This window comes from Monodelphis domestica, chromosome 5 (genome assembly GCF_027887165.1).
Source record: "Monodelphis domestica isolate mMonDom1 chromosome 5, mMonDom1.pri, whole genome shotgun sequence".
NCBI classification, from domain to species: Eukaryota; Metazoa; Chordata; class Mammalia; order Didelphimorphia; family Didelphidae; genus Monodelphis; species Monodelphis domestica.
Genome location: NC_077231.1, coordinates 184,309,042 through 184,319,602, shown reverse-complemented (window position 1 = coordinate 184,319,602; position 10,561 = coordinate 184,309,042). Strand labels below are relative to the sequence as shown.

The 10,561-nt window shown below is 35.6% G+C and overlaps 1 long non-coding RNA gene across 1 annotated transcript in view; it reads left to right on the top strand.

The window, feature by feature from the left end:
* Positions 1–575, top strand: part of LOC103105932 (uncharacterized) — a 7,123-nt gene extending 6,548 nt beyond the window's left edge. Inside the window, exon 3 of the long non-coding RNA XR_008912268.1 lies at positions 1–575. This exon is cut by the window's left edge and continues 269 nt beyond it. This is a non-coding gene — a long non-coding RNA (uncharacterized LOC103105932).
* The last annotated feature ends 9,986 nt before the right edge of the window (positions 576–10,561 follow it).

Genomic DNA, 10,561 nt, shown 5'->3' with positions numbered 1-10,561 from the left:
GTAAAATGACATGCCCCAAGTCACACAGTTCCTATGTATCTGAGACTGGATTTGAACTGAGGTAGCATTTATTCTCTATGCCACCTCACTGTCCCTGGATTAAAGTCACAGTTCTCTGATAAAGAACTGAATGATGAATTTCCTTGCTTTTCTATACCCCAATCTCTTTTGGCCTTTTCTCTGAATCTTCCACTTTTTGTACACTTCAGTTCTAGCATTCTCATTTTTCTTCTCTTTATCTTTAGAGATCAGGAAGCATTCCGGGAAATAAAAAAGTTAGAAAACCTACCACCCATACACACAGCACAAACTTTTTCACAATTTGTTCATTTGTTTCATCTCTTCATTTCAATGCTTTGCGACTAAGACTAGAGATAGAGCCTAACTGGAGAATAACTCTGAAACAAAAAATAAATGTGTTTTCCTTGTTGACCAACATTCTTTTCTGGATGATGCCCTGAAAAGATATTTGTATGCTTGAAGACTGCGTAGATTCTGTTTCTGCCATTAGCTTGTTAGGTGTTTGGGGTAAGTTGCTTAACCCCTGACTCGGTTCATGTATGTATAAAAGTTGTTTTATAGGATAATGAAAATGAATAAAAATACAAAAGGCCAATCAAAAGTTTAACAACCACATTTTATAACAAGGGAGAAAATGTCTCAGTGGTTTAAGTTGTGTCTCTTCTTAGGGAAAGTATCCCATTTAATCATGAAGAATTCCCCTTTCCTTCAATATTGTATTTACAAGACATCTATTTCAGAAAAAAAGCATTTTAGTGTCTGATTTAGTGTAGCTATTGACTTAGATATGCCTGATTTCTACATTTGTATCCCAGTAAGAATGATGAAGAAGTGGAGTTTCAGATGAGTTAACCATCTGTTTCAGTGAAGGGGAACTTTCATACTAGAGTTCCTACTTTTATAAATTCATAGCTCTGGACCCAAATAAAGAATAATTAAAGAATTAAGTTAAGATTGTTGGTGGTTGTATGGTCAAAAATTAATATGGAGATTCAAAGAACACCAATACAAAATCCAATAGACAAGAAAGATGTGAACCTTTCCATTGTTGGTCATAATGCCTCCAAAAATTCAGGTAATGTGTGGAAGGTTCTTATAATTACTAACACTGTGATTATCAAGCATGAGGGTCATATATTCACAGATATGAAAATGCTAGTTGGTATCAAGTTAAAATGCTAGAAATTATATTCAAGTTTGAGAGTCAACCGGAATAGTGGATAGAAAAACATTCTTGGGTGTCATGAATAATTGGATTCAATTCCTTTCCATCACACACTGGTAGTTACTGATCTGCATTGGTAAAGAGCTTCCTTACCAGGAATTCCTGATACATATGGTCTCAAACTTGAATAGAAAGAGGAGCCAGTAAATGTTACATAAGGATCCCTGCTGCTGCCGCTGAGCGATTTAGAAAACCCCATATTAATATTACTTACATCTGTTCTATTGTGTTTTTTAATTTTCTTAAATATTCCCCAATTTCATTTTAATCTAGTGGGCTATACTGGGCAATGGGGCCACATTTCCATATTTCTGCCTTAAGTCAATGAAATCATAGGTATGGACGAATAATCATTTTATTTTTACTCAGTTTCTGCCTTCCCTTGAATAACCTCAGGATTTAAGTCACATTACTGCTCCTAAATCTCTCCAATGCTTGTGAGAGGTGAGTGGCAACCCCAGACATTCCCTGCTGTATAGATAAAGAATGGACAAATTAAAGCATGGAGAGGCTATGTCATGAGTCAAAGGTCATTCAGAAAGTAATTGATGATGCAAACCACCCAGACCTCTCAGTTCAATGACTTAACTACCACAAAACATTCTCAATTTACTTGGAGTAAGAAAACAAAAAGCAAACCAAACCCCTCCCTTGGAGGAATAATGCTAATCTCGAAATATCTCAATATAATTCTAATCTCTAAACATCATTACTGTCAGTTCTAATAAAACCGTGCTTGTAAACATTCATGTTATTGTTGAAGGAATGCACAAATAAAAAGGAAATGTGTAACAATATTCACATCCCTGACTAGGGAAGAAAAATAAAACAATCACTCCGTAATGCCCATTAAGATTTGGTCCGAGTTGGCAATGTTGTTAAGTCATGCTGTTTCTTTGTGACCCCACTTGGGGTTTTGCTAGGCAAAGATTCTGGAGCCCTTTGCCATTTCTTTCTCTAACTTATTTTGTAACTGAAGAAACTGAGGAAACACAGTTTAATGACTTGCCCAGGATAACGCAGCTAGGAAGTGTCAGGTCATATTTGAACTCAGGTCTTCCAGATATAGGTACTCTGTCTACTCTGCCATATAATTGCCCCAGAGCTACTAATAATAGGTAATAAAGCCTTCTAGTAGCTCTGGCATAGTGGCCAGAGAGGTGGACTCCTAGTCAGGAAGATTTGGGTTCAAATCCTCACTCTGACATAGGAAACAGCCCAAGTAACCTGACTTCCCAGAGGCTCAGGAAACTCTCTAAGACTAGAAGTTGCACAGTGGTTGTTTATCTTTCTTGATAGAGGAGGGCTTTTTTTTCCCAAAAGGAGTCCCTAAAATCAATGAAATGACAGAACTAGACCAACTATAAACACATATACAAGTGTACACATATACATGTATATTACTATATACATATGCCTGAATATAGACATATAGACACATATACATACATGGTCCCAACACATTGACAGATACACACATATATTTATGTACGTGTATATATATATATATTTTATATATATATATAGACTCTGACATCTTCACAATATTAAATGAATTTTCATCACAAAGAAGAAACAGATGCTTCTGTTTTTTTATTTTTATTCTGATGCTATCACTGTATCTACACACCACTGAAGGAAATGGAGGTCTGACAGTTTTCTTTTTAACCAGATCAAAGTAGATAGTCAAATCAGAAACCATAAGACCCTAAATTGATTTTGGGAGGAGTTCAAATTGCTTGGTGTGGCTATCAACATGGATCAGATTAACCAAATAATTAACCAAATGTAACAACTAAATCTAATAAAAAAAACAACCTAATACTTTTGAATGAATCCTTCCTTAGGCTATAAACAATGAACATTAAATATGAAACATTCTAAAATGTTAGACCTTATATTTTGGCACAGGACCTATTAAGAAATAGATTTTACATTTGAAATCCAGTTTCAGTTTGGGGGAAATGTCTCTTGTTGATGTAACAGGAGCGTGTTGAATATGAATTTCCCATCCGATTTGATTTCCCATGATGCCAGATTGTAGATGCCAGAAGTGAAATCTCATATGAGATGTGTGCCTGCACACAGGGGATTTTTGCCATGGGGCTTAGAGATGGTAACAGAGGAAGCCATATGGAATTTTAAAAGGCACTGTTCAGGAGTCTAGCAATTCTGGGGTATTCCTGAGGTCCATGGAGCAAGAAAAGGAGTTCCTGAGTTGATGGGGCTGGGGAGCTAAACTAAGGAAGCTTGATGTCATGGGATATTGGCCATCTGCTTATCAGAGATACATACATGGCAGGCTTTGTTTCTTGGGTTCTGCTTCCAGAAACTGGAAAAAGCCCAAATCAATTGGAGAGCCCAACCTGCTTCCAGAGCTCATAAGCTCAAATCAATTTGGAAAGTAGGCAAGAGCATACTGGTAAATGTTTGACAACTGTCTCTCCAGAAAAAAAAATAAGCATAAGAAATAAGTTTAATCTGCTGTTAACTTTTCTCTATCACTTTCAATAAAACAATAAATGAAGTTCTAACTTGTAGCATTTGCTGGTTTCTAGGGTGTAAATGTTAATACTGACAATTTGACAATAGGCTCTTCTGAGAGTGCTTTGATCTGATTTTTGCAAATGCTTGAAATCAGGGCTCTGTGCTTGGGTGAATCCAATTGTGATACAACTTTCCCAACCTTATCCATGGCTGGAAAGAGAAGCAGAATAATTGAATCTATCCCATCCTATCTTGGAGCATAAGAGGCAATTTCTTTACTTTGGTATATGAATCTTTGAAAAGCTTGGTTCTAGGATCCTCTCCCCCCGCCCCCATTCTGTTCCTCTCTGCCTGCTTCCATTTACTGGAGGATTGGGAAGAGCTTAGGGGAATAGAACATCATCTTCAGGGACATGTGAGATTTTTTTCTGTCCCTTTGTTCATTGTTTAACCTGGACTGCCTCTGTTTAATTTGGTCTACTCCAAATTCTCTTTCCATCTTCATTTTGTCTGTGGCATTTCTACTTCCTTGGTTGCATATTGAGAATGATCATGTTAAGGTCTAAATGGCATCAATGGAGAAAATAATTTGTTATAAGAATCTTGACAGATTTTTTTTTCTTTTTGAAATTTGCTTGTTGTCTTCCTTCCACGTGGAGCAAGAATATTTCCACAGAAATATTTACTCTGAAGATATTATCACAGGTATGTAAACTTGTTCTTCCAACACATGGGAAGCAGAAACCCTTTCCTTCCTTACACCACTGTTCCTGGTGAGGGGGAGATTAGATATGCTTAGCTCAATTCCTGTAGAGCACAGTCCCATTTCAAGTTCCATACCCTCATCCAGACTGGATCCCAGGCAGCCTGGCTTCTCAGGGTTTCTATGCCAGGATGGCTGGTACATTTCCTCACTTGCCATCCTGACTTCAAGGTTACCAGAACTCGAACTCCTGGCCAGTCTAGGATCACCTCTAGGGACTGTGGCTATTTTGCCTTTAATTCCCAGCACTTGGCTTAGCTGGTTTAATGAATATAGTGCTTGATTAAAAGTCAGGAAGATTGGATGATTCCTTAGACATGCATTAGCTGTGTGATCCTGAACAAGTTACTTAACTTCTATAACTCTCCATTTTCTTATCTGTAAAACAGAGATAATAATAGTCAGTCACCCAAGAATGTTGCGGGGATCAAATGGTATTATAGATGTAAAGTACTTTGCAAACCTTAAAATGTTATATGTTAGCTATTATTATTGTTATTGCCTGGGACACACTGCTATATATTTAATTTTTCACTCATTTTTATTATCCTCTAGAATTTAAAATAGATTTACATCTATTTTATTTATACCAGTATTTTACACTTATAGTTTGGACTTACTTCCCAAATATGGGCTCTATGTAGGCAACTTCAAGTTAGAAGTGAGCTTTGGGTCAGAATCTATTTAAAAAACCACAGCTCACATGTCCCAACTGTCATTTACCATAACAAAACAATCAGAGGATATATTATTTCAAAACAAAAGATTATTTACCAAACAGGATAGCAAAATAATTGATAAGCAATCTTTCCTCTTCCACTATATCTCCCTTAGATGCCCACACCATTAGTGGGAAGGAAAACATCTGTAGGGAACTTGTTAGGACAAAGTACATGCATGAGAAAAAGAGATAAACAGAGAGATGCAGAGAAACAGAGGCAGATAGAGACATAGAAAGAATGAAACAGATCTGCACCCCTCTCCCCAACTCTTCTCCCATACAGTGAGCATATATAGAGAAAAATCTTCAGATTTCTCATTATAATTTATTTGTACTTTTCCTATCCATATGTCTCTAATTAAAACAATCTTTCTTTTTGTATCTGTCATCTCTTCAGTTGTAATAAAGGCAAAGTGTTCATAATCAGAAAACCTGGATATGAATCCCAGCTCTCTCACTTACTAGCTGTTACCATTGAATTTTTCTATTTCAGTTTCCTCTGAAGTGAAATGGTAATAAAAGTGAAATACCTACTTCACAGGGGGTTTAGTGAGAAAAGCACTTTCTACTCCATAAACACAGTATTCTTTATATGCATATATCTTTATAGCTCTATGTTTATACCTATTTCTGCTTCTATACTTTTGTTATTCTAAGCTGGAGGGTAAAGGACTATTTTATTTGATAGATTCAACTGAACCCAGCACAGTGTTTTGTATATGGGTAGGTACTTAGTAAATATTTGTTGAAATGAAGCTAATTATTGAATATAAGAAATATCATGCTGAGTTGAGCCAATGGTTCATCTGGCACAGTATCCTATCTCTATGAATGACAACAGAGGACTTTTTAATAAAATAACTTGATTGCTCTTTATGACTGTATACTTAAAGGGCAAGGAAGCCCTAAAACCTCTAGCAAGGTTATTTGTACCTTCCATCCCACACCCTATTATTCTCTGCTGATTCGAACTGCTGGTTCTTTGCCTCCATCTGCTGGTGACCTGAGCTGTCCTATATGGGCTCTTCTTAAAAGGGGAAGAAGTCACAATTCTTTTTAGCCAATAGCCACAGGGATTATTTTGGCTATTTGGTGAATCAGATCCATACTGCCATCCAGTTAGCTGGCAAGAGATCTTATTTTAAGATTGATTCTGAATTTTCAACATTTTTACTTCTGTCTGAGTTTCCTAAGCTCAGGCAAAGTTCTTTCCATCTTTGGGCAACAATCTTGCTGGTTTTCCACTTTTTCTAATGCTATGTCTCTCTTCCTGGCAACTAGGTTAAATATTGCCATTTGCATCAATTAAATCAGTGCCAAAACCATGAAATTTTATTTTTTTGAAGTATTAATAAATGAATTATGACACAAAATAAAGAATATAATCAATTTCATTTTGTGGGAAGTGAGGCTATTTTTTACTTTCTATGTTCAATGCCTGTCAGTAGTCTTCATGAAGAAAGAATTTATAATATGAAGGTGTGAAGAATCTACAAGCTTCTTATCCTATCTTTATTTTCCTCCTGGGCCCTGATTTAAAAAAAAATTTTCATTATCCAATCCATACATATCTTTGCATTCAAATCGTCAAGTATTAAATTAGGTGCTTGTTGAATTTTGAGAGATTTATAAAATTCTTAGTTTCTATTTCTTTGTCACAAAAGAGATTTCTATAAATAGTTTTGTACATATAAGATCTTTTCTTCTTTCACTGATCTTTTTGGAGCCAAAATGATCTTAATTACATAAAATATTTATTATGAGAATATATTATGAAATATCCCATTTTCTACTAATATTCTTATATGTTTGCATTATCAATCAATTCTGTTAGCTAGAATGAAATACAGAAGAACCATTTCTATTTACTGTGCTTTTTGAGTGATAAAATTATTATTAAAGCAAAAATTTATTATATGTCTGACTTTTAGTGGTTTCATACTTCCAAAATACATATAGATACTTGATAACCTCTATCACTATCATACTTTAAAACTATCAAAGTTTTTCAATTTGTATTGATTTTCTACAAACTATTTAATTAGATGTTTTTTTGGAATATCAAAGGAGCATCAGTTCCATTTTTTTCATTTCATTTTCACTGACATGCTTTCTACTTTTGGATTCATTGCTTTTCAAACAAGTATATACTTTTTTTTTATTCAATACACTATCCCTTTGTAAGGATTAAATTTTTTTTTTACTAAATAAGAGAGTTATAAATTCAATGTTGTGGTCACCAAATTAAAAATATTATCCCTAAGCCAGAAAAAAACTGTTAGCAGCTTTTATTTATAACAAGGAAGAGAAAGAGTTGAAGCATGAAATGTAGGAGGGAAAGAGGTAAGGAGTTGCCTAGCCTACCCTAAGTGCTGATCTGATGAAATTCAGCTTGCTTCCCGACAAAGTTCTAGTCTCCATGTGGAAGTCCAAGTCACTCATCAGCAATCCAGTGTAGGATCCAGGGAAAAGGTCTCCTCCAAGCAAGGCAGGAATCTCTGGAACCACTCCCTTCAAATGCCAGGAAGGGAATGAATGCTAGACCATGTTGATCTCTTTTTATACCCCTTTTTTCCATGTCACTTCCCATTACTTTTCCTTCACAGAAACCAATCACAGTCTTTTAATTTGCCTAGAACTGCCCAAGGCGGGGACAGTGGCCTTACCCACTCTAGCAAGTGACTTGTGAACTCTCCTACTTAGTGACTGGTAAGGTGATAAGTAGGGGTACTTAAGTTTTTGATTGATTAACTTTAAAGTTTCTGATTGATAGACAAAGAGTTTGATGCACTCTTCACCATCCCCCCTATGATTCTTTGGGAGAATCATTTAACATAACCAGCTAATACCTCTAAACATCTTCTAGCTAAAGGTACCTACAATATTACACTTTCTAAGAGGAAATTACAATAGTCGTAGATAAGAAGGAAATAAGAGAGAGAGAGAGAGAGAGAGAGAGAGAGAGAGAGAGAGAGAGAGAGAGAGAGAGAGAGAGCGAGCGAGCAGGCAAAACCAATGTTTGCTAGGCACATTGACAAAAATCCAATTGGGGGAAGTCCCCTTTGGCATAAGAGTTTACATTCAGAATAAATGTGTTCAACTCCCTTCAGTTCAATCAATTACACCCCAAAGTTCATTCTGGATCTTCTGATGCAGTATAGGTTTCTTAATGGCACTTTCTTCAAACAGTCCACTTTCTTGATTTGAGGAGTTAGCAAGCTTCTTTTCTTGAAAATTTTCTAAAAAAATTTTGTCTTGGATTTTACAAAAATTATATACTTTCTTTCTCCTTTTTTGTTATCTAGTCATTTTCAGTCATGTCTTACTCTTCATAACCTCAAGAGTTTTCTTGGCAAAGATTGGTTTGTCATTTCTTTCAACTCATTTTCCAGAGGAGAAAATAGAGGCAAATAGGAATAAATTACTTGCTCAGAGTCACACAGTTAGTGTCTGAGGTCAGATTTGAACTCAAGACTTCCTGACTAGACCAAGTACCATCTCCAGTATACCACTTAGCTGCCCTTTCTCTTATATGTATTAGTTTTTATATAGGTATATCCTATTATTACAGCATTCTAGTTATAATCTCCTCCCAAAAAGTTTTGATGATATCTATTATATTATATTTATTTTCTTGCATTAAAATTTCAAGTTCACTTTTTATATTCTACACATTCCATTCATTTGTAGACAAATAACTGAGGTCATAATTTATTATTCTGGTCATAATCTTCATTGTTATTCTCTGAGAGTGACTAGATAGTTTCTCCATGATCCTTTTTTCTATTGCAGTCCTCTAAAGAATTTTTGACATCTTTTCCACTTTCTACCCTGTAACCCCTAGAAATTTTCTGTCCCCCTCAAGAACCCTCCTCTGTCATAAACAAAAACATTTAATTAGAACCAACTGACATAGTGAACATATCTGATAGCATGTGGTACACAAGTTTTCTATTACAACTTCTCTTCTGAGACCCAATCAATGATTCTTTTTGTGATACAATTGTAAGTTTGGTGGAAACAGATGGACTTGCTAGGCTTTTTTATTTTTTTTTATACTTGTACTGAAGAAAGATAGGAGTCAAAAGATGAATTAGAGATAGGCAATTTTTCTCACTCTTAATTAAGATCCATCAGTAAATTGGCTTTCTTTTCTCTGATGGCAAGTCTCCCTGCCTTAGTCCTCTTCTTGCTCCAGTCCTCCCTCCATTCAGCCACTACAGTGATTTTCCTAAAGTGAAGGTCTAATAATGTCACCTCTCCCCACCACACACACTTCATAAACACCAGTGACTCTCTAGTCCCTGCAGGATCAAATTCAAAATATTCTTTTTGGTATTCAAAGCCCTTCATAACTTAGCCCCCTCCTGCCTTACCAGATTTCCCATACTTTACCTCCTACCAAAGATTCTTTGATCGAGTAACCCTGGGCTCTTAAAGAATTCCAGTTTTTGGTTCCATGCATTTTGTTTGTCTGTCTGTTCCCCAAGTCTAAAGTGCTTTCTCTTCCCCCTTTGCCTATTGATTTCCCTAGCTTCCTTTAAGTTCTAACTAAAATTCTTTCCTTTAGTAGAAGTCTTTCCCCTACCTCCTCTTGATTTTAGTGCCTTAACTCTATTAATTACTTCCTATTTAATTTATCCTATTTATCCATGAATAGTTATAGAGTCAGCATAGGCCTGGAGTCAGGAAGATGAGTTCAGATCTGATCTCAGACATTTATTAGCTATGTGATCCTGGGCAAGTTATTTAACTCTGTTTGCCTCAGTTTCTTCATCTTCAAAATGATCTGGAGAAGGAAATTGCAAGCTGTTCCAGTATCTTTGCCAAGAAAACCCCAAATGACTACTCTACTAGCAACAATGTAATGATACAGGACAATTCTGAGGAACTTATGAATAAGAACATTATACACATCCAGAGAAAGGACTGTGGAAGTAGAAACTCAGAAGAAAAACATCTGCTTGATCATATGGTCAATGGGGGTATTATTGAGGATATAAACTCTAAATGATCACTCTATTGCAAATATTAATAATATGGAAGTATGTTTTGAACAATGATACATGCACAACCCACTGGAATTGCTTGTTGGCTATGGGAGGGGTGAGAGAGGAGTGGAAGGAAAGAACACGAATCATGTAACTATGGAAAAATATTCTAAATTAATTAATTAAATACATAAACAACAACAAAAAAAGAAAACTCCTAATGGACTAAATTAAAAAATTAATTGTTGTTTAGCTGTTTCAGTCACAAAATCTATGCTTTGCTCATTTTTATCTCCTCCATTAGAATATAAACTCCCTGAAAGCAGACTATATTTTGCCTCTTTTGAATCCCC